The sequence below is a fragment of the Megachile rotundata genome, chromosome 12 (genome assembly GCF_050947335.1).
Source record: "Megachile rotundata isolate GNS110a chromosome 12, iyMegRotu1, whole genome shotgun sequence".
Classification (NCBI taxonomy): Eukaryota; Metazoa; Arthropoda; class Insecta; order Hymenoptera; family Megachilidae; genus Megachile; species Megachile rotundata.
This window is the reverse complement of record NC_134994.1, coordinates 11,955,011-11,979,658: the sequence shown is the minus strand read 5'-3', so window position 1 is coordinate 11,979,658 and position 24,648 is coordinate 11,955,011. Positions and strand designations below refer to the sequence as shown.

Here is a 24,648-nt window from a genome sequence, read left to right as displayed (position 1 = left end):
TATCTACACAACGTTCTCCGCTATTATCCGCGGATTTCTATATCCGCGGCGCATCTCCGTCATAATACCCCACGTCTATAGAAACAACGTGTACAGAATTTTTGCGAACTATATCACCGTAGATGGAAGCTCGCGAATAAAATAAATTGGTCGAAGTGTTCGGATCGAGGGAATACGGAGATTTTTTTTTCCTGGCTCATTTTCTCTATAAATCCGACGGATAGTACAAGGGGAATATAATGGAGCTTCGAGTGGTCGCCTTTGTGCGAGCTTATTGTCTTATTGGCTCGCTTCGAAATCCATTTAGGAGGGCAAACGGCGTTAGACAATGGGTCGCATTCAACAAGTAATGAAGCTCACCGATTGGCAGTCTACTCTCGGTTACTGTTCGAAACTACTCGAACTAGTGGATTCTGATTCCCTATGCTTAGAAGTCGGATTTTCTGTGACTCAGTGAGATGGATCAATCTGTCTAGACAAGCGAACGTGTCTCAATCAGGATGTTGTTACAATGGACAGGGTGACTAGTTCGATAGCGGAGCTATGGTAAATGTTTATTTTACGCTGCAACTATTTTGTCGAGAAGCATGGAGAATGGGGGCGAAGAATGAAAGATGAAGAGTACAGAATGAAGAGTGACAGATAAAGAATGAGGAATGAAGAATGAAAAAAGAAGAATGGGGAATGAAGAAGGAGGCTGAAGAATGAGGATGAAGAATATGGAATGAAGAATGAGAATGAAGAATGAAGGATGAAGAATGAGGATGAAGAATGAGGATGAAGAATGAGGATGAAGAATGAGAATGAAGAATGAGTATGAAGAATGAGGAATGCAGAATGGTAATGAAGAATGAGGAATGCAGAATGGTAATGAAGAATGTGGAATGCAGAATGGTAATGAAGAATGTGGAATGAAGAATGGGAATGAAGAATGAGGAATGAAGAATGAGGAATGAAGAATGAGGATGAAGAATGAGGATGAAGAATGAGGATGAAGAATGCGAAATGAAGAATGAGGATGAAGAATGTGGAATGCAGAATGGTAATGAAGAATGAGGAATGAAGAATGAGGATGAAGAATGAGGAATGAAGAATGAGGAATCAAAAATGAGGAATGAAGAATGAGGATGAAGAATGAGGATGAAGAATGAGAAATGAAGAATGAGAAATGAAGAATGAGGATGAAGAATGTGGAATGCAGAATGGTAATGAAGAATGAGGAATGAAGAATGAGGAATGAAGAATGAGGATGAAGAATGAGGATGAAGATTGAAGGATGAAGAGTGCAGAATGAAGAATGAAGGATGAAAAGTGAAGAATGAAGAATGAGGAGTGAAGAATAAAAAATGAAGAAGGAAAAATGAAGAAAAAAGGATGAAGGATGACAAATGGAAGTTGAAGAATGAAGAATGAAGAATGAAGAATGAAGAATGAAGAATGAAGAATGAAGAATGAAGAATGAAGAATGAAGAATGAAGAATGAAGAATGAAGAATGAAGAATGAAGAATGAAGAATGAAGAATGAAGAATGAAGAATGAAGAATGAAGAATAAAGACTGAAGTATAAAAGGTGACAAATGAAGGATGAAGAATAAAGGATGAAGAATGAAGAGCGAAGAGCAAAGAGTGAACGACACAGAGCGAAGAATGAAGACTGACGTGTGAAGAGTGATGAATGAAGAGTGAGGAGAGAGGAGCGAAGACTGAAGAGTGAAGAGTGTGGAGTGAGGAGCGAAGGCTGGAGAGTGGAGAATGAAGAATAATCAGGAATGAAGAGTAATCATGAATATAGGTTAAGAACAAAAAATAAAGAACCGTCAGTAAAAGAATAATCAAGAATATAAGTTAAGAAGAATAACGAAGCGTGAGTAATAAAGTACAATTAAAAATGTAGGATCCTCTAAGAAGTACGCTAGGACTGTACCTGCATATCCCTCGTTCATTTATAATCATACTTATAATATTATTATAGAAGTTTACTTATCCTTGAATATATTTACGTAAGCTCCTTTTGATCAAGACCATGTTATCCTCTTTAACTTCTAGTCAGAAATTATAATAGTAAGATATAAGTAATGGCTCCACTGCGGATGTTCATGCATTTATGATAAACTAATGTCTGCAAAGTATAAATATACTATGAAACCTGTGATGTCCACAGTCTATGGATTACATGATTCATGCAAGCATGTCTTGCAGAGTGCAAAAAACCTTCAAAAATAGAGATTTAAAATTTGGGATCTTGGGAATTTCAAAATTTTTTTCTAAAGTAAAAAAATTCCTTCATAACACAATAAAATTAATCAAAATAAAATATGTACAAAGTATTAATATGTACAAATTTTTATTTTTCACAATTTTTACCACCACATGCACCCTCTATTACAAGTATATTATTTCTGAATAAGTATATTAATTATTCAAGTACCATTGTCATAAATAAAGTTACAATCCCACATACCCTACCAAGCTAATCAAATTATTGATCCGTATACGGAGAATGGGCGTAACAGAAAGGACAAGACATTTTCGCGGCGATGATTTACGATAATGGTCGTAAGTCGAGAATGCATCAGTTGAGAACGCCTCGCTGAATCGGCATATTTACTACTATCTCTTTTTCTTTCTCTTCCTCTCTTCCTGTCTCTCTCGTTGTGACAATAACCCTTAGAGAGGTTGGCAAACGGCCACGTGAGTAAACCTTTCGTGAGCAATTACAGGTCCGAAATCGAAACGCTTCTGCGATCACAGGCTGAATTGTGGGAACATCGAACATTCACGATCTGCCACCTCAAACATTTCCTTCCTGTTTATTCGACGAAATTCGGTGCGATTAAACTGTTCACATCTTTATCCTGGTTAGAACTTCTACTCTGAATCTCTCAAGAATCTTTTCTCAGATCATTTTGTTCTTCAAAATGGAAACATGGATTTGGATTATCTTCGGTAGACAGAAAGGGTTTGATACGAGATAGAAATATACTATTCGACAAAATACGTAATAGTTCATGAATAAAAATAATAGTTTCAAAAAATAATTCTCTGTGTCTATTAATTTAAGTCTTTACTCGAAGTAAGTGATATTAGGTTGGTAGCTGAAGCGTCTGACTTTGAATCTCACGATCGAGTGTTTCGAATCCCCTAATTTTTGCTTGAATTTTTTTTTCTTAAACTTGTAACCTTCTACCAAATGCAACTTTGTAAATTTGTAACTTTTTACCGTTACAATATATGTATTATTTTAGAGCCCAGAATCACCGAGGGAAAGTTTGTAGACGGAGGTGAAATTGTTATTCGAGCTTATCGAATTTGATCGGACATGAAATTGGTTGTAACCGCTTTAGACGTCTTATTTTGTTTCGTCGGTAGCAATAATCTACTTTCCAGTTTGTTTTTCCCTGGGTCTACCTGCATCGGAGGAAGTCGAAAGGTCCTCACATTCCTGGCCGTTATCTTTTCTTCTCAACGGTCACGCCAGAAAAAAAAGCAGGCAGGAGAACGAAGAAAGGAAAATAAAGGAAGGAACGACGGGGAATGAAAGAAAGAAATGGTAGGGGAAAGATCCCAGGGAAAATAGGCGAACTGGGTCGTGGCCAACAGCTGCCTTCTGCCCATTATTTCCGTCTCTCATTGGTGCACGTTACTTACTGCTTCCGTTTGGCTGCACGGAGAAGAAAGAGAGAAAAGGAGAGGAGAGAAAAGAATGGATAAAGGCAATCGATACTGTAAACGATCGGATATTCCGACGACATCGTTCATCCATTAACTTTCATATGATTTGACTTTTGAAATGATGTTGCGACGTGTTGTTCTCGGGGTTTGTGCTAAACTTCGCTGAACAGAAGATCGACACTGAGAGGAAGGATTCTTCTGCAATTTTTAGCACCGAGGCGATTTTAAGTTAGGATGAAATCTGCAACAGGGTGATCTTTTAGGGATCGTGAAGATTCTTGAATGTTAGAGGGATGTTACACGGTAATTAGAGGGAATGTTGTTGTGGTACATGTGATTGTTCAGGGAGAATTTTTGTTGACATCACTAGGGATATTTTATTAATTTTTGCAAGATTGTAATTGAAGTTGAATTGATTTATTATCAGCAACAATGAAATTCTTGTTTATTTATTCTTTAAAATTTATAATTACAAAGGTTTATTTATTAAATTATCGTAGTAAATTATTGTGATGAACACATGTTTTATATCAATGTTAATTATAAAAATTATATTCATTAATTATGCATTTGATTTTAGAAAGAATGTTACTTCAGTAACTTTAAGTCAAGGAGGATTAGTAACAAGAATTATAAATTTAGGATTACAAAAATTATTATTCCCATACTTAGTTATTTATGATGTATTTAAAATCCTTATAAGTTAGACAAAATTAATAATATTTATTGAAGAAGTTAAAAGCGCTTTCAAGCTATAAAAACATAGAGACGCTCACGTGATACCAGGCCGCCATTTGCAATTGTAGCTAAGTAAATGTTATTGCAAGGTTATGGAAGCGACATTTGAAAATTTGAAACTATTCGAGAAGTTGAAGATACAGAAATCAAAAGTTTTTAAATGCTGAAACTTTCGCAATAAATTTTTCTTTACAATGTATCACTAAAAAATTGTATTGAATAGATGAGAGGAGTCTCGTTGATAAATCTCATTCGCGTCAATTATTCTGCATACACCCACTTATTGGAAGCACACACCATTAATTACGGTGTAATTAACGTCGAAAACAGAGTAATATAGAATATCAAGTACTTTTGGTTTGCGGGAAATTCGATACCTTGATTATCAATTGTAAACATGTGTTGCAGATATGTTCGATAAGAAGTAGTATTATACAAGTATGACAAGTAGTATAATGGCAGAGGGTGTATTTAAATAAATAATATTAATATAATCCCGAAATATTTCTTTTACTCTTCAAGGTCCTCGAGGGCCTTCACCCTTGAACCAAAGGCCTCAGAGTTAAAACCAGAGATGCAAGCCTAAAAGCTCTAATCCCGAAACTAGTATAATCCCGAAATATTTCTTTTACTCTTCAAGGTCCTCGAGGGCCTTCACCCTTGAACCAAAGGCCTCAGAGTTAAAACCAGAGATGCAAAAGGTCTATTTATATTTTCTATAACATCATATTCACACAAAGTGACACCACAAGAAAAGCAACATCGATTTCATAAAATAGTGTATTCATTACACCATCGAATGGTTCTATCACGGGACGTTTGTACAGAGTCAGTCATACGTGGCGGCATTACTTCAGTTTTCTTGCCTTTCCATGGATGGACAGCTGGCAGGTTTAATAAGTTTCGCATCCGCGAGAGAAAAAAAAGGTGTGCGAAGAAGAGGTGAAAGAGGAAAGTAATGGCAGAACAGTAGACATCAGTAGAAGAGTATAGAAGGTGAGCACGAGAGAGAGGAGAAGAGAATCCAATAGTCCAATACCCGGCTAGAACCAAAGCTCTTTGTCTCCCACTCAAATGCCAATAGCTGGCATGCTTCAGGCTATATGCCTGAACACGATGGCAGGCCACCGCTGGTGTGTCGTAGCTGCATAGTATGATCGGCCGTTGGCTCGTTATTTGCCCCAGGAATCTTTCAAATAAATTTATTTGCTTCCAGCCAAATTACTCGATATAACACTACGGTTATTACTGCATGTCGATCCGAATTCGAGCAGATTACTTAGCACAATGATGGGCGGGGCGCCCGGCGGAGGCCAGCGATGTGCAGGCACCGGAAAGTAATGAGCTCTATGGAGATTTCACGTGCAGACGTTTGGGATTTTCAAGTTTAGAAAGTTAGGAATAGAGAAATATGGGTACTCTGCTTAATGTGAGGATTGAAATTTTGAAATTTGCTCGTCTGGGAAGTTGGACATTTAGAAATGATGTATGAGTATGTGGAAAAATACTTCTTGGTTTTGGAATGTTGTTAAGGAAGTTTTTGATGAGAGTTTTGGAGATTTAGATTAATTGGTTTGGAAGTTTTGAAATATTTATGAATGTCTAAGTTCAGAAATGTAATTTTGGAATTTGGGAATTTGAGAGTTTTTAAATGTGGTTATATAGAAATAAAGAATTTATAGATTTTTAAGTTTGGGAATGTAATCTGAGACCTGAAAGATTTAGGAGATTAAAAGTTCTGAATTTAGAGATTTGCAAGTAGAAATTTAAAAATTAAAAAATTTTTAAATGTAAAAATTAAGAAATTAAAAAATTAAAAAATCAAGCAGTGTAAAAATTAAAAAATTAAAAAATCAAGAAATGTTGAAATTAAAAAATTAAAAAATTTATAAACATAAAAATTGTAAAAATTGCTAATATAAAAATTTACAAATTAAAAACCTAGTAATTTGATTATTCAAAAGCCCCCTAATTTATAAAATTAAAAAACCAAATAATAAAAAATTCCATAACTCAATATTTAATTTTTCACAAAACAAATGATAAAATAATTAGTGTGTTTAGTTTGGGAAGTTTGAAAGCGTCGACAATAATTTGAATGGCTGATCGATGAATAATATCGATTTGCGCCGTTGGAGGCGCTCCTTTCGCAGCATCGTTCGTTCGAATGAGAAGATTGCGCGCAGTTTTTACAACAGTACAGTTTAGTCTCGTTTGTTTGGGAAGAAAAACCTTTTTTAGTGCTTCTCAGAATGGTTTTCCAGTGCATTTTGTCGATTCAAAGTGGTTCGTTCGATGATACGTTTGGTACATGTACGTTTTTGTGTGAAAACTCTGTTCTTCTTTCTATTTCAATAAAACAATCCTGCTGGTTGCATTCAGGACGTCAAATTGAAATAAAGCGACGTCGAGTCCACAGAATGTGAGTATTTTATTTCTCTTTTCATTTATTTATTGTTGCGAATATATATTTCTTGTTTATATACGATACATTACGATGTAATTGTAATAATATATGCACTGTTAATTATTAATGTGTTAATTAGTTAATACTGTATTTATATTAATACTATTAATACTATTAATAATACATTAATAATAGTACATTATTAATTAATAGTACGTTAATGTGCTATTATATTAATAATTAATGTACTCTTTAATCATCTGGATATTATTTTTGCGTACGCGTGAAATAATGACACGTAAAAAGGCGGGAGCATGGTCCGCCATGTTGATTTAAAGCGGTAGCTTCTCATGGCGGTAAAATTTAAATGAGTTTGAATTTAAAGATAAATTATACAAGATATATTATAGTAAAATAACAAAGTAAAGATTCTTATTAATTCAATTAATGTTATAACTTATTATTATTGTCAATTTACTCTGTTTTAAAGTCAATTTTTTTTAAATATAGCAAGGTTTATTGCAATCTTTAGAAACTTTTTGTAAATACATTATGCTTATTAATAATGAATTATCTATACATATAGAATAAAATAAAATATTCTTGTAGATATTAATGTCATTTTCATTTAAATTTTACAACGTATCTTATGCTTATTAATAATGAAATATCTATATATATAAAATAAAGTAAAATAATGTAGCAAATATTAATGTCATTTTGATTTAAATTTTATAGTGTATCTTCAGTCTTTTTTGCTCCTGTTACAAATTGTAACTAGAGAACTAATTCAGTTGAACAAAGAGCAGTAACAATAATTCGATTCTATTGATCAGTCGTTGAAAGTTTCAGAGTGTACAATGTAAGATATCTAATGGCTAAAACAAATACGATACAATTCCCTTCGAATAGAATTATCGTTTCCAGTTATATGTAGAGTACATTCTTACGGGCACTACACTTTCCATTGATTTGTAGATACCTACTGCACGGCCTCGCAGAGCTAGACACTTGTAATGGCTTTGTGAAACTTTGTTCTATAAACGTGCTTCTTGGAAACTGCATTTACTTTAGTTTCTTGTCGAAAGCGTGCTTATACATTGATGATACTGAAGATTATTGTTCTTCGACTTGCATTTAATTTCCTTTATCTTTGCAGTTACAAAACTTTTACCTAAAATTTTATCATTCAGATGACGTTCTAAAAATTTTTAAGGTCTGGAACCTTCAAAATTTCTTGTGTTCTTAAATCCCCAAAACCTAATAATCCAAATTCTCAAGTTTCCAAATTTCCAATCTCTCAAATTTCCAAACTCTCAAAGTTCCGATCTCTCAAAGTTCCAATCTCTCAAATTTCCAAACTCTCAAATTTCCAAACTCTCAAATTTCCAATCTCTCAAATTTCCAAATTCTCAAAGTTCCAATCTCTCAAATTTCCAAACTCCCAAATTTCCAATCTCTCAAATTTCCAAACTCCCAAATTTCCAATCTCTCAAATTTCCAAACTCTCAAATTTCCAATCTCTCAAATTTCCAAACTCTCAAAGTTCCGATCTCCCAAATTTCCCACCCCTCAAATTTCCAAATTCTCAAATTTCCAATCTCTCAAATTTCCAATCTCCCAAATTTCCAATCTCTCAAATTTCCAAATTCGATTAACTAAAAGACGATTTCCTCTCGGAAAATATAAAAGTAGTTTTTGCTACTGTGCGAAAAGGGCGTATCGAATGCTGAAGCATTTCTTCGACGAGCCTCCTCGTACATAAACCGTTTCTTCGGGGCGAGTGGTGCGAAAAGGCACTACACGACATGACGAAACCACAAAACGTGGCCAGTGGCCGATTTCAACCACAGCCACGAACTACTAGGATACATAGTATGGTCCGAGGTTTCCAAGTGCTCGAACACACGTGAAAACGTTTCACCCTCAAATGCCAGACGTTTTCGTTTATCGTACAAATCTGTTTTTTTAAGTCCCGTAGCAAATATAGGGGAAATAACAGTTTCATATGCTGTTTTATCATTTTTTTGGATTTTTGCATATTATAATTTAAAATATAATGTACAATGTAATAGGTTGAGATATTTTATGTCGTATTGTGTTAATATTTAATAGTTATTTTGTCGATAAATATTATTTTCAATTTGCAAATTTATGTATTTAAGAATGTACAAATATATGTATTTATAAATGTGAAAATTTGTAAATTTAACAGTTGAGGAATATAGTAATTTGCAAATATGTATATTTATACATTTGAAAATTTGTAAATACATGTATTTATATAATGCATAAATTTAAATAATGTATAAATATATGTATTTACAAATTTGCAAATGTTTGAATATACATATTTGCAAACTGTTATATTCCTCAATCGTTAAATTTCCAAATTTCCAATCTTTAAAATTTCCAAATTTCTAAATTCCCAATCTTCTAAATTCCCATTCTTCTAAATTCCCAATCTTCTAAATTCCCAAATTTCCAAATTCCCGAATCTCTAAGTCCCCAAATTTCCAAATTCCCAAATTCCCTAATTCCTAAATTTTCAAATTTCCAATCTCCCAAATTCCCAAATTTCTAAATTTCCAAATTTTCAAATTCCCAAATCTCTAAGTCCCCAAATTTCCAAATTCCCAAATTCTCTAATCCCCAAATTCTCAAATTCCTAAATTTTCAAATTTTCAATCTCCCAAATTCCCAAATTTCTAAATTCCCAATCTCACAAATTCCCAAATTTCTAAATTCCAAATCTCTCAAATTCCCAAATTTCTAAATTTCCAAATTTTCAAATTTTCAAATTTTCAAATTCCCAAATCTCTAAGTCCCGAAATTTTCAAATTCCCGAATCTCTAAGTCCCCAAATTTCCAAATTCCCAAATTCCCTAATTCCCAAATTCTGAAATCCCTAAATTTTCAAATTTCCAATCTCCCAAATTCCCAAATTTCTAAATTCCCAATCTCCCAAATTCCCAAATTTCTAAATTCCCACATTTTCAAATTCCCAAATCTCTAAGTCCCCAAATTCTCTAATCCTCAAATTCCTAAATCCCCAAATTTTCAAATTCCCGAATTACTAAATGCCCAGATTTCCAAATTCCCAAACACCTCACTTCCCGCGTCCCTAAATTTCCAATCTTAAAAACTTCAAAATCCCAATATTAAAAACTCCCCAAATCTAATATTAAAAACTTCCAAATCCCAACTAACCAAACATTAATATTTCTCTTACTATCTTTCTTTCCTCTTCCCACCAAAAAATCCTTACCTCAAAAATCCAAGTAACTTCACTATAACCTAACCTATACAAACCTCCACTCGCTAAGAACAATTAACGTCCGCCATTTTGAAGCGCGTCCTCGGTACCGTCGCCTCGTACTAATTTAAACTGATACAAATAACATGGATGTAAATAATTGCGCCACGTTGTTAACTGGATCAACCGAGTTTATGGTTGTCGACATAAATTACGCGAAAACGATCAATGATTCGTAATTAATTTGGATTGTTTCCCGTCGTGTTTGAATTGCGATTAAACGCGCGAAGGCGAGCACGGCTTTTAGCTGGCCGATGCATTCTGTTTTCTGTCCAGTTTGCGACTTTGTACGTTGTAAACGTCGGGTTCTCGTGGTTCAATAAATCAATGCGGTGTACCATAAAGAAAACACAACATGCGTTCCGCGGGTCGTTCAGTATTTTATTTCGCCCTTTTTTTTTATCTGGTTTGACCTATTTGGTTTTCTGACACTAAATTTTCATGAGTCTCGCGAGATAACTCGTCTGTAAATTCGTTTGCTGCATCAGCCACACGTGAAATTTTCGTTCGTATGAGAGCACGAGTCGATGCACGAAAAATAAAAGTTCATGTTTATTTATAAAATGGCGCTGTGAAATAATTTAGGGTAATCAGGGTAAAAGTGATTAATCGCACGAATTGTGTCGAATCTTCCCAATCCGTGTCAATTAGTGGTTGCGTAACAAACAAAATACAAATCAAACAGTCCAATCGATCGTCGAGCGTTTCCTCATTAAAGTTTATTAGCTTTGATGTTAACACGTTGATTGCTACGCTGAAAGTCGTATTTAGTGCGCCACCTTTTCACAAGAAATTACGTGTTAAGTTATTTAATCTTTTCGATGAATTACTTTACGGTGTTCTTCAACTGACAAAATCTATGCTATTTTAAAATACTCATTTATTTACGGCAAATTTATTTAGCGTCGAGTTCCATTCTTAAAACTTTTCTTGGTGCAAAAATGTAGGTTAAGCAGTATTTCAAAATTAGTCTAATTTCCGTAAGCATGATTAATCACGAGACTGTCGCATTCTTTTTTCACAAGAAGTAAAATATCTTGACAAAGTTTTTCGAACAAAAATTTATTGCCCCACTTTTTATCGCGTCGAACAGTTATTTAATAAATTCGTTACGTCAAACAAATTTCCTCTCGGGCGTGATTTAATTACGTTCAGCAAAGCGATGAAGATGCTCGATTAAATTCTCGTCCGCTAAATGCTTATTCGATTGTGTCAATTAGAACCGTATAAATTGGAGGCTACTTTTATAAATGCATAAATATTGAAATATTTCAATTTAGTTCCCTGTTGAATTTAAAAAAATCAGGTTCATGAAGAGGCTTGAGATGTCTTATATGATTTATGAAGCATCTTCTGAACAGAGTTCATGTTTAAGTTCAAAGAATTTTACTTTGTCTCTTTTCAGAGTCTAACAGCACAAAGGTGCATTTCAAAGATTTCTGGTTAGAAAATTTGTCATCTATCTTACAGAACCAGCAAGAGATGTGATAACATTTTCTGTGTCTTTGAAAGATTTCTGTTTAGAAAATTTATTATTATACCTATTCTATAAAATCAAGAGGTGTGTTAAAATATCCTATGTCTGAATGATTTGGAAGATTGCTTTCTGTTTAGAAAATTTGTGCTATCATACCTATTCTATAGAATCAGCAAGAGATGTGATAAAATGTCCCGTGTCTTTGAAAGATTTGAAAAATTTCTCTTTAGAAAATATGTTACCATACTCATCTTACAGAACTAGCAAGAGGTGTGTCAAAATATCCTATGTCTGAATGATTTGGAAGATTGCTTTCTGTTTAGCAAATTTGTGCTACCATACCTATTCTATAAAATCAGCAAGAGATGTGATAAAATGTCCTGTGTCTTTGAAAGATTTGAAAAATTTTTCTTTAGAAAATATGTGTTACTATACCCATCCTACAGAACCAGCAAGAGGTGTGTTAAAATATCCTATGTCTGAATGATTTGGAAGATTGCTTTCTGTTTAGAAAATTTGTGCTGCCATACCTATTCTATAAAATCAGCAAGAGATGTGATAAAATGTCCCGTGTCTTTGAAAGATTTGAAAGGTTGCTTTCTGTTTAGAAAATTTGTTACCATACCTATTCTATAAAATCAGCAAGAGATGCGATAAAATGTCCCGTGTCTTTGAAACATTTCAAAGATTTCTGTTTAGAAAATATGTGACCGTACCTATTCTAAAGAACCAGCAGTGATAAAACCTGTGTCGACGTCCGAAGACGTAATCAATCAAAATCCGTGTAAAATCAGAATTACGTATAAGCACATTTCGTCGTAGAGGTAACGTATCACGAAATAGCGAAGTTGCGGAGTGAAAGAACCGCTTGGGGGATACCGAAAGGTCCCTTTACGGTCGTACTCGTTTACGTCGTCAAAGAAACCGGAAACAAAGTTAGCCGAAGGTAAAGACGTTCCCAGGTCTGCGACATCGCAGACTACGATGCATTCAAGTGCATTATTAATGTTCGTAAACTACAAGGGAGTCTTCTCTCGCTCGTCGATGCAGTTGACGGTAGACGGTGGTTGCAGCACTCGGCTTTTAGGCTAATAAAATGGGCATCAGAGGAGGACACGTTGGAAAATGCGCGAAGGTGGTCACCGTAGTCCTTTGCCGTGTGTACACGCGTAAGCGTGTATCGATACATCGGACGGAAAGAGAGAAAATAGCAGGAGGGAGGCCATACGATGGGGAGGAAGGAGACAGAAATGTTGTAAACGCTGATGGAGCGCCAAGCCCATCACTCTCTTGCAAATCTGATTATCTCCTCCACTAGTTTCAACCATGCTCGTTCACCGTTACTCGTTCAGCTGGGCTATATTGGCTGTTCTCCTGTACACGTATGAAAGTCCAAGAGTGTGTTTCGACGACACGGTTAACCAGACTTTGCCGGACAACGACCGTCTCGAAAATCGAATTCGCCACTTCGGAGGTTTGTCTTCGCCATTGATTTCCGCATGGTTCACGTTCGTTTCGAACACGAATCCAAGTGACGCTCGTTAAACGAAAATTGGATACGCCTACCGGATGCTCACCTGTTCGCCAGACTATTAACAACATTTCCCTAACGTTTCGGGATTGATTTTTGACGCCGGCCAATTCCATGGCTACCCTGCAAAATGTACTCTAGATACTTTAACCCTTTGCACTCGAGAGGTAACCATTTTATTTAATGCAATAATTTGAAATAAGCATTTTTTAACTAATTCTATAATACGACACGTGTGATGTGTAAACATAGTGAAACAAACAATAGTAGAAAATTATTAGGAGAGAAATAACCTCAAGAGAATTCATTTTTAACTAAGTTTTAAAGTTGCTGTTTGCAAACAGTCATTACCTTCGAGTGCAAAGGGTTAATATATTTCATATAATATTATTGATAATTTGCTCAATAACTATCAATTCACATGATTCTGTTTTGGCATGTGACACTTTGTTAAACATTCTTTTTATTTATTCTTGCAAATCATATTACCAAGCTTAAACCTCATTTACAATTAAAAGCAAACTTGCATTTTTTGTACAGAAATATTCTTCATCTATTTTTATTAATTTTTTATCTTTTTTCTTTTAATTCACTGTAGCTGTATTATGGTATGATATTATTTATCAGATCATTAATTTTATTTCAGTCGTTCTTCTTTTCTCTTTTATTTATACAAAAATAAACAAACATTCTAAAAAAGCGAGGTTAATCTCAACTTTTTAAGTTAAAGAATGTTTTGGTAAATATTAATATTGCGATTGATTACCGATTAACTGACCAATATTAATTTTTTATCGGCTTATCGGACAAGTAAAAATTGTAGCCACATCCCATATTCCATATTAAATATTTAAAATCCATCCCATAATATGATAATGTAAGCATACCCTTGAAAACGTTTTTCAATTAATTCCCGAACGAAAATTATATCGCACACTGTGAATATGTATTCTATAAAAAGTCGTTCAATAATTGTTTTAAGAGGTTATTGTCACGTTAAACGTTAAGTATTCAGGTCATCGTGAGATAATCTCCTTAGGATATTTATAAATAATGCGATTATTTTTACACGGGAAGGTTAGTTAGTTTTTTGTTTCACGGGAAAATCAGACACGGAGCAATCCGTTGCAAAGAGAAAACCATGAAGTGCATACTTTTGCAAGGCGATTATTTGTCGGCAGTCGTATTACAATTAAATTTGTAAAACATTCATCGAGACTTCCTGCTTGTAACCGTTGTTTCGACACGACACTTTTTCATCTACGCTCTGCGCGTTCATTTGCATTTACGAACGATACAATCGGAACGGGATTTATTGCATGTGGCAAATTAAGGGTATTGTTTTCGTTCTGCATTATTCGCTTTCGCGTGAATTTTAATATTTCCTTCGAAATTTTAATTCAGGATTTTATTTGTAAGCTGAAATTATTTAGGTACTCGAAAGACACTTAATATTGTGATTTAAAGTGCTTTTTGTAATCGTTGTTGAAGACTGATTTATTCGGGGCTCTCCAATTATTTGGATGGGTTTTATTTATTGACGTCGTTATTTTAGGTTATGTACGATTTTTGGGTGTATTCGAGTATTCGGTGTATTTTTTATTGTCACAAAACTATGGGGTGTTAAATTCGGTTGTGCATTGTTATTTTATGTTATGTGTGGACTATATTTAGTATATTTTTTATTGAAACAAAGCTGTAGAATATTAAGGTTGTACGTCATTCTTTTAGGTTATGTTCGATGTTCAAATGTATTCAAGTATTTGGTACATTTTTTATTCAACAATACTATAAACTATTAAGGTTGTACATCGTTATTTAAGGTTATGTACGAACCATATTCAGTATACATTTTAATAAAACAAAACACGAAGTTCAAAAAATGTCTGCAAACATTTATACAAATTTAATTTACGCAAAAATGCTTCACACGCAACATCGTCCCTCTTCAGCAATTACAAACCTATAAAAGTTTACTCCATCGTAAACTGCGAATCATAAAAGGGTGCAAGTTCACGCGAATTATTTTTACAGAATCATGAAGCTCTTTCGCAGACGAAGTTACGCGTTCCTCAACGGGGTAATATAACACCGATAAAAGTTGCGAAAGAGCGTAGGGAAAGTTGACGGTACAAAGTATTTCTTGTTTTCGTATTTTCATCGGTTAAATTCTACCGGTCGCGGCCCTGCAGCGTGCAGCAGCTAGCTGGGAATTTATTAGCTGCAGTAATCTGGATTGCTGTTTCAGTTCCATGCCGTTCGTAGGCAAGATGAATGGCCCTGAACGCATCCGCAAAGATACGGCAAAATGTTACATTCACGATTTACACTTTTCTGCATTTCCCCTATTTTTTTCTCATTTCGTAATTTTCCTTAAAGCCGTTTTATTTTAATTCCGTAACCGGTGTTGATGCTGGCCGCATTTCCTCTCGTGATATTTCCGCCTGGAAATTACTCCTTTAGTCTACGAGGACTTTTTAATCAATGTTCAACTGTTCTTTTTTATGTCGCGGGTTGGAAATATTTATTTCGTTATGGAGATCAAAATTTTTGGCAAATTTTATAGATTTAACTTTATGGTATTCTGGGTTTACCATAGTCATCAGACTTAGGTCTTGGACTACCACTTGTCAGACGTGGCTCATGTATTTTTCTATGTGTTTATTCTGTCAATTTCTCAAATTTCCAATCTCTCGAATTTCCAAATTTTCAAAGATCCAATCTCTCAAATTTCCAAACTCTCAAATTTCCAAATTCTCAAAGATCCAATCTCTCAAATTTCCAAACTCTCAAGGTTCCAATCTCTCAAGGTTCCAATCTCTCAAATTTCCAAACTCTCAAATTTCCAATCTCTCAAATTTCCAAATTCTCAAAGTTCCAATCTCTCAAATTTCCAAACTCTTAAATTTCCAAACTCTCAAATTTCCAATCTCTCAAATTTCCAAATTCTCAAAGTTCCAATCTCTCAAATTTCCAAACTCTCAAATTTCCAAATTCTCAAAGTTCCAATCTCTCAAATTTCCAAACTCTCAAATTTCCAATCTCTCAAATTTCCAAACTCTCAAAGTTCCAATCTCTCAAATTTCCAAATTCTCAAAGTTCCAATCTCTCAAATTTCCAATCTCTCAAATTTCCAAACTCCCAAATTTCCAAACTCCCAAATTTCCAAACTCTCAAATTTCCAATCTCTCAAATTTCCAATCTCTCAAAGTTCCAATCTCTCAAATTTCCATTTCTCTCAAAATGTGAGATTATTTAAAAAGGTACAATTTGAAGGACAGTCAGTACAAATTCCTAGCAATTGAATCATCTCTTCCTTCTTCCTTTCAATTTGTTTTTTCAAAAAGAAAGTTAAGAATTGTTAATTGGTACACCTGGTACGGCTATGCCAAAGTTTGTTTAAAAGAAACACAGCAATTATACGGAAAGAACGTTAGAATAAAAGAGGACAGTTGTGACACGAATGTTCGATAACGCGCACGATATTTCTCGTCATTTTTATTTTATTGTTGCTCGTTGTGCCGTGTGCGGTCGCAATTCATCATTCGGTTGAATTAGACGCGTTTTGTCATTCGATCAAACGAGCTGGCTGCCCTGTAATTAAACTGGATATTCAGAGGGTGTTTACAGCTGCTTCGTGGTCGCGAGCTAAATTTTTTTTCCATTAGTTCATCTGCCCGTCGTATTTCGAGCGTGCACGGAAAACTGGACGTTGGGCGAGGAATTTATTAATCGTTGCAATCTGAAATGCAATTCGGGGTCTAACGTGAATTGGTCCACGTTTGAGGTTATGTTACTGGAAATTTGAATGCAAGCTCAACAATAGTCGTTTCAGATTGCCTGGATTTTTGGACCACTTCAAAATTTTGCACAAAATTGTGTGTATACAAGTTTTTGAAAAATCAGAAAATATTTTATAGAGGGTACTTTGAAAGATTCAATTGAATTCAATAAAAATTATTTTAGTCCTGCAGTAAATCAATTAAACGAAAAAAAGTGTGAACTCATTTTATATATTAAATTTCGTATTTCAACTAATTTTAGTTCTCTTCTCGAGCTACAAGGAATTATTTAACGATAATTATTCATTGGTAAACTTTTTATTGCATTTAATTTGAGTCACCAGACATTTGACCAGACACTTAAATTAAAATTGAATTTCCTAATGAAATAATTCGAGATGAAGTATTAAGACGTAGAAGTTGTTATTAAAATTTCATCTCTTTTTTAATAAAAAAAAAATTAGTACAACTCTTTAATCATGTTTAAAAATAATAGCGATGTTTACGAGTATGTAACAGTTTTGATAATATGTAGTTACAGAGTGTATCAATAAATTGTTTTATGCATGCTTTTGTATAGAATTACCTCTAAAGTTTGCAGGCCCGGGGCAAAAACCGATACTATTTTCGACGCTATTAGACGCTGCATTAAACCAGTAATGGACACTGACGAGTATAGGCCACAACAATTTGCAATATAGAACGATGTTCTCCTAGACAGCGCTCAAAAGTTTGTAAAGTTCTAAATTTCATTCGTTCCGATCTTGACATCTTTGAAATATGACAACTTTGAAAAATTGTACATTTAAGTACTGCAAAAATTGAAAATTTGAGTACTTCAGTTCTTGAAAATTGGAATAATTGAATAATTGAAGAATGGTAGAATTGAAGAATTGAAAAAGGGAAGTATTAAAAATTGAAGAATTGAATAATTGAAGAACTGAAGAATTAAAGAATTGAAAGTCTGAATAACTTGAAAACTAGAAAACTTGAAAACTCGAAAAATTGAAATCTTAAAAACTTGAAAACTTGAAAACTCGAAAAATTGAAATCTTGAAAACTTGAAAACTCGAAAACTTGTAAACTTGAAAACTTGAAAACTTGAAAACTTGAAAACTTGAAAACTTGAAAACTAGAAAACTTGAAGATCTTGAAAACTTAAAAATTTGAAAACTTGAAATAGAACCTAAATATGAATGAAACTATTAATAAACACTTTCTATCCTTATCATACACATTTTCGTCACCCCGATTCTGGAATTTAATTACGACACCTTGTGATTCATCCAACAAATTAACTTCGTTATTCGTAAATATCACTGTTCCATTTATCTGTCGATCAGTTCCATTTCTATTTCACCGTGAAATAATATTCCCTGAAACGTAAACGACTTTGACTGTCGACGCAGTTCTCGACTGAGTCATTGAATCTTTCATGAGAGTTGTTTCGCTTACCTTTGAGCTGATTAAATTTAGAAAAACTTCTGAACCGTTTTAAAGTGCTTCACGGTCGCTCAACTTTTCACCGCCTCTCTTTATTTTTAGATTTTCAACCTTAGCGAGAAATGAAGAATATCTGGGTAATTTTATCGAAAACGTTCGAAATAGTAGTATATACTTTTCTTATGCATTGATACAGTGATTTTTTTATTGGGGAGAAAGCTGGTTTAAGTGAGAGCATTTTCAAATCCCAAAACTTCTATATTCTCAAATGACCAAATTCTCAAATCTCCAAACTCTTAAAATTCCCAAATTCTAATATCTCCAAATGCTGCAATCATTAAATTTTAAAAACTCTATTTTTCAAATCTCCAAATTCTATAACCACCAATTTCTCAAATTTCCAATCTCTCAAAGTTCCAATCTCTCAAATTTCCAATCTCTCAAAGTTCCAATCTCTCAAATTTCCAATTTCTCAAATTTCCAATCTCTCAAAGTTCCAATCTCTCAAATTTCCAATTTCTCAAATTTCCAAACTCTCAAATTTCCAATTTCTCAAATTTCTAAACTCTCAAAGTTCCAATCTTTCAAATTTCCAATCTCTCCAAGTTCCAATCTCTCAAATTTCCAATTTCTCAAATTTCCAAACTCTCAAAGTTCCAATCTCTCAAATTTCCAATTTGAGAGTTTGGAACCTTGAGAGTTTGGAACCTTGAGAGATTGGAACTTTGAGAGTTTGGAAATTTGAGAGATTGGAAATTTGACGAAGTTGTACATAAAAATATCTGTTATTTACACGCTCTAAACCGATCAAGCATCTTCCACAACGGAAATAGGAGGTTGATATCCGTGAAAGTTCGCTTTGTCTGAAAAGTTAATCAGCTCCAAAACGACTGAATCATCCGTAGAGAACAGCAAGTATTTTCGCAGAATTGCGCCTCCTTTCCAGCCAGAATTAACGTCGGTGATTAACGATCTCGAAATTCCTCGAAGGGCGACGAATCCTTAAAATGGAAACGAAGAAACAGGGATCCGATACAATCCTCGCAATCTTCGTCGGCTCGTAAAAAATGCATTCACCATGCCGCTGAAACGACAACAATAAAGTGTTGCCTCGATAAAAAGACTGTTCATCCGTGAAACAAAAGCAACGACGGAATTGTTGCTTCGCCGATGCAACATTCATGGATGAGACGAGACTCGATCGTGTCGCGCTACCAATCGAGTCACAATCAACTCAGAACTCGATCGCTTCGCTCTCATAAAACTAAGAGCCGAAGAAAATCCTCCATTGTTTCTCCTCTCAACGCGGTAATTAACCGTTTGATTTCGTACGAGAGACACTTCGGGTTTTCTTAACTTATTTAACATTTTTTTATGTCGTTTCGCTTCAAACACCATTGTCACAACTTGGACTTTTGTAACAGTGTCATCAAACTTTTGTAGCTAATTTCAGTTTTGGGAAAAGGAAGTAACCACATGGACTCCGGTACCAACACGACTAAGGAACATTTCAGATATTTCATTGAACGAATAGTAATTAAAATGAACTGAAAATTCAATCAAGGTGAATTATGGTTAAATAAAAATATGCGATCGCATATGAAGCTGTATGTTAAGTGTATGTTTTAAGACGACAAGTGTATGCTCTAAGAGAAGAGTTGACTCGATCATAGAGATCCTCTTTAATGATTCAGTGACTGCTTGCAAATTAATCTCGCAGTCAAGGGAGCACGAAAATTTAATCATTTCGAAAGCTGCTGAGCTTCAGAGGAAAAGGTTACTCTTCAAGTCCCTTTCGAACTTGCTCGGATTATTCAACGATAAAAGATTAGTTACACGGATAGATTTGTACTGATCGAAGAAACTTAACTCTCCTGACAACTTGGACGAAGCTATTAACTGTCTCGCGGGGAAGTTTCATAGCGTAATCAACTCAGCAGGCAGACTACCCCGAAGAAACGCGCGATGATCTCTTAGGATGTCAACCATGAAGGCATACGGTGGATAGTAATTCGATTAAACCCATTTTCGGAATACACGAGCTGGGAGTCTCTGGGGAAAATGTGGAGGGGCAAATCCCAATACTTGTTTCGACAAGGGTATAGACAGGGAATGTTAGAGAAGTGAATGAAATTTGGGAATTTGGAAATTGGGAAATTAGGTGTTTGAGAAATTGGGGGCTGTAGAATTTGGGCATTTGAGAAATTGGGAATTTTAAGAATTGGAAGATTTAAGAATTTAGGGATTTGAGAATTTGGAAATTTGAGAGTTGGGAAGCTTGAGCGTTCGGAAATTTGAGAGATTGAAAATTTGAGAGTTTGGAAATTTGAGAGTTTGGAAATTTGAGAGATTGGAAATTTGAGAGTTTGGAAATTTGAGAGATTGGAAATTTGAGAGTTTGGAAATTTGAGGGATTGGAAATTTGAGAGATTGGAACCTTGAGAGTTTGGAAATTTAAGAGATTGGAAATTTGAGAGATTGGAAATTTCCATTCTCTCAAATTTCCAATTTCTCAAATTTCCAATCTCTCAAATTTCCAATCTTTTAAATTTCCAATCTCTCAAATTTCCAAACTCTCAAATTTCCAAATTTCCAAATCCCCAAATTCTGATCGGTTTAGCGTGTAAATACCAGATATTTTTATATACAACTTCGTCAAGGAAAATTTGCTTGAAATCTGTTGAGATTCTATACTGTACGATGATCGATTTTTTCCACGAGGTTCTTTTAATAATCTCCGTATTTTTTATTTACTAGGTCAAATTATGTAAAATTATTTTGCAGTATTAGTCTTGTGCAAACAAGTTTGTTATGGCATATTTAAATATAAATCTTGATATTGATCTGATATTGTTTTTAGAATGAGATTCAAATGGTGTTCTATTAAATAATTTTTATAATTGTATGATATTTCATACATGTTTGTGTTAGCTTAGGTTAGGTTCACATACACATTCACATGTGTCATTCACAAGCACATACATGTTTGTGTTAGGTTCTATTAAATAATGTTTATAATTGTATGACATTTCATACATGTTTGTGTTTTGTATTTTGATATTTATGTGAATACATTGATATTTTATGTCGTCCAAATTTTACGATCATACATTGATTTTATGTGGTCACATTTTATGACGTTGATGTTTTATATGTTGTCCATGTATGACTACATTTATTTTATATTATCCATGTTTTATAACTATGGACAAATCATGTATGTCTGTGTTTCATGACTATATCAAAGTTGTGTTTCATCGACATTGTGTATCTCTTTTTCAAGTTTTTACTGCACATTGATATTACAGACAATATTTAATAGTTTGTTTAATATCTTCACCTTCGAATTTACTAATCACAGGATTTCTTTTAAGTCACAAATGGTGACGGTAATGGAAAATAAATCTCTGTTCGCGAAATCTTTTCATTTTCCATGAAGGTTAATGCGAAATAAACGTTTGTCGAGAAAGAAATAAACGAAGTTAAAAGGCACCACTTAAGAAACCATTTGAGCTTTGGTTCGTGCTAAAAATTCCTTGTGTCTCATGGTTTCCATTGTTTCTTTTTTTGTCTTTGTTATAAAATTTAATTCGACGCTCGCTTTCTGCTGGAGAAATCGAGTTTCTTTTGATAAACAAAGTGCATTCCGTTTGATTGTTATTATTGGAAAGCATGAAACTTTATGGTAGAGGATTGTTATCGTTTAAATAATCTAATATGCTGTTTTATTGTAGAAAATAAATTAACCTCGATCGAGATAAATATTCTTTATAAACATATATAAACAGTTGAAGATGTATAGATTTTATTTTATGAAAGAATTTGTTCATTTTTTATTATAACAGTTGAAATTATTTAGCTTAGTGCTGTTTTATAAAAGAAGTATTTGACGAGTAAAAATTATGCATAGAGTGTTAGATTTTTATTTACAAACAAATTTAATCATTTATGATAGAAATTTAGAAATTAAATAATTTATTTAAAAAATGTTCATGTATCTGACATTTATATAACTAACGGTCATGTATCTAATGTTTATATATCTGACGTTCACATATCTGACGTTCATATAACTGACGTTCATATAACTAACGTTCATATATATGAATGTTAATATAAAACAGGTATAATATATATTATATTATATGTTTAGTGTTTCCAAGACGTTTCCCTGTTTTTAGACAGTATTTCACAGTAAACATTTCCGCTGCGCCGAATTAGTAGCACAAAATGGAGTAACAACGAACGTTTGCGTTTAACCCATTACACAAAACTACCTGGGAACAATGCACCTGTATCGAGTACCGAAAGTGCACCACTGCAGGGGCTTTGAGATTGACTGCAGTGTAGAGATAACATTATTACGCCGTTTGTGGATTAACAGACGCAAGTGTGCAATACGCGCAGTATTTTCTCAAATAGTACCTCGGTATATTGCACAAAATGAATTAGCAATGTCATAGTTCTAGCATAAGTGTTCAAACACTATAGTATAAATCAAAGACCAAGTTAAATATTTTAGAGAAAATTTTTAAATATTACAAGGAAATCATTATGGGAGAAAATGTTAGAATATAAACGAGAGGGTGTACGAACTCCTCTCTGTTTTAATGTTCTACATTTTCCCTCTATAGTATTTCTACAATGCAACTTTCAGTGGTATGTGGTTTGACCCTCCTTTTTTATGTTTTTCCTCGCGCCAGTTATTATTCTTCGTATTTTTATTCTCTTCAAGCAAAGAGCGTTTCCTAACTTTTTTAAGCTAACCTTTCACCATTTACAGTCTCCCTTTTCAAATCCTGTTTTCACGAAAAACTTTGTACTATTCAAAAATTTTTGCTTACTTTCTGGTTACATTGCATTATATTTTTGATGTTTAATTTTCTTCGCCATTTTTTCTTCTGTTACCTCCTTATTTATAACAAGCTTTATCACTGTTCTCTTAATTGTATTTCGCCATTTTTATCCAATTTTCCACCGTTATATTTTCTTTTCTTTTTTTTTCTTAAGCATTCTTTCTTCTCGAACCTCATTTCATCTGTTGGGAAGTTTTGGATGACACCCACCCTCCTTCCCTGACAATTTCTCTTAGCTCTCCTTGTTTTTCTCTTTTTCCTTCAGCGAAGTCGTTATCTATGTACATTTTTCAAACTGTTAAACTATTAACTATCGTTTCTTTTCTTTAAAATGTTGCAGCTTGACAAATGTATTCACGAATTACGTATGCAATATGGATGCTTCACAGCTGTATTTTTCAACGTGTAATTTCATGGACAATAATTTGGAAGTTTGATCAAATTAACAGTAAAATAATAAGTAAATATCAATTTCTGTGTTCTATAATTACAATTGAATGCAAAAGTATTTATATATTATTAGAAGTATTTATACTAAATACACAACCAATGTTTATTCATAAGTATTAGAGAGTAGTACAAAGGTGCGCAGTAATCGTGCGCAGTAGCCATGCGTAGAAACCATGCGCAGTAACCATGCGCAGTAATCATGCGCGAACTAAAGAACATAATTTACCTTACTATCTCATAGTTATCTAAAAGAAAAACACACTGAGAACCTCATTTTACAGTTCCAATTCATACAAAATCTTTGTGAGAGCTGTACATTTAATTAGTATCGATCGTACTATTTCTAGACACCAATAAATAAGACAGTATGTCAACAATTCTTACCCTGTTGCTTCAAATCACTTATTCTCTGTTGATCATTTCAATGGCCACTCTTTTTAAACGATTCTTCAAATCAATACTTTATTTTCTGCAAAGTTTTTAAAACAGTAACAGAACGCATTCAAATGAAAATAATATATCAGATATTTACGACGAGATACATTCAGTTTCAAAAACCCCTGAAAACATCGAACGGTGTCGTGCACGCTGAAATTGTTGAAGTTAAATAAATATGGGTAAATATTTCCTCAAATTACTGCGACTTCCGTTTCAACGTTGATTTTATCAGGTGTAATTAATACATATTTCATGATTAAACACTGGACTTTCGAAGTTCTATTGCTTACTGTTTTCGAAACTCTCCATCATACGAGAGGATGTTTGCACTTTCTTGCAAATTATTCTATCATACTGTGTTACTGAAATATTGTATCACAAGTTTAAAATATAACAGTTAGTACATTTGCTAGTATTTTGATATTAATTACTATCACTAGCAATTTGATATTACAACAATTTATCATGCGAACGATTCTACACACGAATTTTAGTAATTTTGCTGCCGTAATTTTGCTTTTTCGTTATTTTGCAGTCG

The 24,648-nt window shown here is 33.8% G+C and overlaps 2 protein-coding genes across 3 annotated transcripts in view; one reads left to right on the top strand and one right to left on the bottom strand.

Moving 5' to 3' along the window:
- LOC100880598 (uncharacterized) overlaps positions 1-24,648 on the bottom strand; it is an 84,774-nt gene that overhangs the window by 33,672 nt on the left and 26,454 nt on the right. The gene's annotated exons all lie outside the window — the stretch shown is intronic.
- Sytbeta (Synaptotagmin beta) overlaps positions 6,589-24,648 on the top strand; it is a 159,317-nt gene continuing 141,257 nt past the window's right edge. For both annotated transcript variants that reach the window (XM_012282787.2, XM_012282785.2), the window contains exon 1: positions 6,589-6,832. The gene's annotated coding sequence lies outside the window, so the exon portion shown is untranslated. The remainder of the gene's footprint in view (positions 6,833-24,648) is intronic.